General features: G+C 35.2%; 1 pseudogene; it reads right to left on the reverse strand.

Moving 5' to 3' along the window:
- Positions 1-2,971: 2,971 nt before the first annotated feature.
- LOC138384926 (olfactory receptor 4A5-like) lies at positions 2,972-3,963 on the reverse strand (annotated as a pseudogene).
- Between the last annotated feature and the right edge of the window lie 1,149 nt (positions 3,964-5,112).

The raw sequence follows: 5,112 nt of genomic DNA on the forward strand, positions 1-5,112 counted from the left end.
GGTACTACATATATTAAATGGTTCGATTCAGCCATCTCTCAATATGTATATATTTTTAATACAAAATGTTGTGCATATACATCTGTAAATTTTTATTTGTTAAAGAGTTAATGAATTAAAAGATGAAAATTAAGTTTTTTTAATTTATTTTTTTAATTTAAGAATCTTACAGAAACAAACAAAAAAAACCCAGAAACAAAAAACATAATAACTAAATACAGAATTTGTTATGCTTCATGGGTGATCATTTTTACTTGCAAGAGTAAACCTTGCTAAATGCAGCCAATACATGTGTATTGGATGAGACCAGTTTTTTAAGTTACATATCAAAATGGCTGGAACAATCCATTCTGGACACTTGGTACTGTGTTTCCACGAAGGCAGAAGGAAGCAGTGTACCATCACTAGAACAGCACGTGTCCTGCACACACTGATGGACATTCCAAAACACAGTAGCAATATAAAAAAGGGTATTTTTGAAAAGAGAATGAAATAAAAACAAACCAAGAGTTTACATCCACTTTTGTTTCAAATTGTCTTTGGATTCCACTAGATCTTGTTGTCTCAAGATGCACCATGTCAGATCAGTAAAGGAGGAAAATCTATGCCTGCATATAAAAGTATCCTTTGCTCAGAGGAGGTAGAACCTGGCAAAAGTTTTATTGCAGAGATACCTTGTACCTGTTCACAACTCCCAAGGCTCATGGTACAAACAAGTGGTTATAGAAAAATAATATCAGTAGTTTGCAAATTCAGCAAAAACCGTGAACAGGATGATTTTTTTTCTGGTAGTGGTGAGACTGCAATACCTTATGTAGAAAAAAAAGCTCTCTCTGACCCTTCATCAAATGAAATGATAAAATTATAAAAATGGGAAATCACAAACTGAGAAAATACTACTCTACAACACACATAAAAAAATGATTTAGTACACAGGATTGCTAAAGAACCCCAATAAATTATTAATAATGGAAAACAACTGGAAGAAAATTGGCAAAAGATGTAAATACACACTTCATACAAGACTGGAAAAAAATAGAGATCCAATAAACATATGAGAATATGCTCAACTTCAGTAGCCATAAAAATTGCAAATAAAACCACAAGGAACTCACTGTCTTAAAGCCATTACATTAGCAAAAATATCAAACATCTCACAAAGTCAAGTATTGGTAAGGACACAGAGCAATGGAACTGCTATGCCTTACTGGTAGGAATGTCACTTATGACACAGCATTAGGGAAAACTGCAGCCTTCTATAAAAGTGAACATATAAACATTCTACTTAACACAAAAGAATTGCTATCAGGATGTCCACAGCAGTCCTGTGTGCAATACACAAAACTGCTATCAATCCAAACGGTCCTTGGTTGAATGGGTATCTTCACACATGCAATAACACACAGCAGGGGAAAGGATGAGACTAAAGCAACAGGCAGAAATGTGATCATATTTAGAAATTTAATGTTGTGGGTAACAGTAAAATTCAGAAAATTGTGTACATATAATTTTAATGAAGGTAAGGAATAATAAAATCTCAATAATATATTTTAAGGATAAGTTTACATCTGGGGAGAGACAGACTAACAGCAGCAGGGAGGTAAAAACAGGTAGTTGCCAGGACATTGATAATATTCTAGCTAAGAGGTTACAAAATTTATAAATAAATTACATAAAAGACTGGGTAGGCATGAAAATTTTAAAATAATAGGAGTTCTAAAATTCTTTTTTCACTTAGAAAGTAAACTTGTTATACATTAGATCTCTACACTCATTCATCCTCAGATCTGCTTCTGCTCCCTTGTAGCCTCTAATACAGCACATGAGGACTATAGGTAACAAAATTGTACTCTATATGGGATTTATGCTAAGTGAGTATATTTCAGCTGCTCTTTTCACAGAAACCAAAAATTGAGTACCTATGTGAGAAGACAGATATGTTCATTTGCTTCACTATAATAACCTTTTTATTTTTTATGTATATCTTGAAACATATTGTATACCTTATATAAATATAAAACTCATTTTTTAAAAATGTAAATTTTAACAAAGTGTAGATAATGTTCCGTATTACAATGAAAGCAATTCTATATTGTTCTTGGTTTGGGATATTGCATCATGGCTGCTAATTGAGGAAAAATTATTTTATAAAATTGAAAAACAAAATTTTATTTATGCCACAACAAATAATTTTTAAGTCTGTAAGTAAAGTATTTAAATTTAATATAACATTTAGGAAATATATTGCTTATGGAAAACAACACAGTTCTTTACCCATATCTTCAGCATCACGAGCACAAAATAAGAAGCTTTATCTGTTCTTCAAGAATGGCAAAAATGCCCATGATAACTAGTGAGAAACATCACAAAAATAAATCAAAGTGAAGTATCTATCTCATAATAAAGAGCTATAATCTGTTTTCATCATCATCCACATTCCACCCAATGAAACTGTTCACTGATAGGGTCTTCAAATAAACACATGTCCTATGCCATCCAAATATCCTGAATTAAAAATGCTTATACAATGACCTAAGGAAGATAAGTAATCTTAAGACAAATCATATAGTACAGCTTCAGAAAGCTGCTTTACTGATAGAATAATGAACATTAAAGCTTAAAATACACTCTTTGGCTCTAGAAATTTGTTCTAAATATTACCCAAATTGCTTTCTCATGCATTTCAGTGATAGTAAATTTTCAAAAACAACTTGTTTTTCTCCTTTGAAAAGAATAAACCACTTTCTTCTAAGTCCCATTTCAATATAAACTAATAACAATAAAGTTACAAGATAAACTTAGTTTTATCATTACTTGTAATAGGATACCTGTGGCTTTTATTCATCATGCAGTATTTTTCCATTAGATTAATTCTAGCCTCAAAAGATAATTTATTCCTTTTCTGATGACTTGTATAGGTAAAAGAGAAGCATCCCTAGGGAATCCATTGAATTGACTACATTATCCACTGTTAGAATTTACTGTCTGTTTGTTGCTTAGAACTGGTAATAAACATGTTCGGTGTGGAAGGCATTCTTATTCCATCCATAGTTAATTTTTTATACCAGAGTTTTTCCATAGCATTTTTCATCTCTGAATTTCTCAAGGTATATATTATAGGATTCAACATGGGAGTGACAACTGTATAAAACACAGTCATGGATTTATCAATGGGAAAGTTGGAGACAGGTCTAACATACATGAAAATACAGGGAACAAAAAAGAGGACAACCACGGTGATGTGGCAGCTGCAGGTAGACAGGGCTTTACGCCTCCCTTCCTGACTGTAACTTTTAAGGGACCTTAGAATGACTCCATAGGAGATGAGTAGAAGGACAAGGACGACCGTGCAGATGGTCCACCATTGGCAACCACAGTGAGACCTATAAAGTAGGTGTCAGTGCACACAAGTTCCAATAACGGGTACATGTCACAGATGAAGTGGTCAATGACATTGGGGCCACAGAAGGGGAGACTGTACACGAAGACAATTTGGACCACAGAGTGCACAAAACCTCCAACCCAGGCCAACACCAACAGAAGGATGTAAACCCGTCGATTCATGATGGTCAAATAGTGCAGAGGCTTACAGATGGCCACATAGCGATCATAGGCCATTGCCACCAGAAGGAAGACCTCAGCTCCACCAAACAAGTGTTCTACAAAGAGCTGGCCCATGCATGCTGGGAAGGAAATCATCTTTTTATCACAGAGTAGGTCTACAAGCAATTTGGGTGAAATGGCAGTGGAATAGGCAGCATCCATGAGTGACAGGGAGGCCAGGAAGAAGTACATTGGGGAGCCCAAAGAGGGGCTGCTGATAACAGTCACCATGATGAGCAGGTTGCCCACCATCGTCACAACGTATATGAGTAAAAACATGACAAATAATGCTTTTTGCCCATCAGGATTCTGAGTCAGGCCCAGGAGGACAAATTCTGTCACATTGTTACTCTCTACCATTTACTCTACTGGAAGGCTTGTCTCAGAGCTGAGAGCTCAGGAAAACAGGACCTGTAATGAAATTGTGACAGGACTATGAACACACCCACGATGTCATGGAGCACATCTTCACCATCATACCTTCAACAGTGGTTTACACACAATGAACATTTAGTAAGTATCTACTGAGTTCCTCTTCTAAAGATCACACTGGGCCTTCCTTTAACAACTCCATTTCTCCTCAGATGATTGTCTTTGGGGCCTAAAGGTAAAAGTTTCTGTCTCTAAGTCTTTGTGGATGCTCTCTAGAGAAAAATAGTTAAGGGCCCAACAATCTATCATACATTTGATAACTCTTTATTTAAAATATGTTACTTCTTGGCACAGGCATCAGCTATGAACAACAGGGACAGTGTTCTTGCTCTCAAGAAACTTTCTCTCTGGTGGTGACAATACACTCTAAATAAATAAACTGGCATATAGTCGGTCCTTAGAATTTGTACCAGTTGTGGTACCTTTACAATGTGATGTGTGTAGCACAAAACATAAGCTCTTCTGAAATATCTCACTCAATACTATGGTAATCCACTGTCATACCTTCAATATCTCATATCTGAAAGGATATTCTGTCTTCATGAATCTCTGGTTAAATACCAAGGGACTGGACTTTGAACTATATTAAATAACTACAAAATTATTTAGTATTATTTTTTGGTCTGACTGTATCTGCTTTTTAAGAAGCTGTAATTTCTTCATTTCATCTTTACCTATACTATAATTCTTAACACACTTGTACACTGTCCTAAGTTTTGGTAATTGATTTGGAACTGGACTATCACCAAGTACCACTTTTCCAGCTAGTATTATTTTTCAAAACTTTTGGGGTGAGCTAGTCAGTGAAGACGGAGAAAATGGACACTGAAAAGAGAAGTAAAGAGCAGTGGGACATGGGTTTATTTATAATACTGTTTACCTACTGAGAGCACTCAAAAATAGAGCTTCAGTGTTCAGATTCCAAAAAGAGGCATATACAAGGGAAAATTCCAAGCTCAATGTAAGAAGACATGGGTTTGAGTCATTTTCTAGGTGTAATTACAAGTGTATCTCAATTTGCTCATTAGAAAATAATGGAATTGAACTGGACAATCTCAGAGTCCTTTCCAGTCGAAC

This window comes from Eulemur rufifrons, chromosome 6 (genome assembly GCF_041146395.1).
Source record: "Eulemur rufifrons isolate Redbay chromosome 6, OSU_ERuf_1, whole genome shotgun sequence".
NCBI lineage: Eukaryota > Metazoa > Chordata > Mammalia > Primates > Lemuridae > Eulemur > Eulemur rufifrons.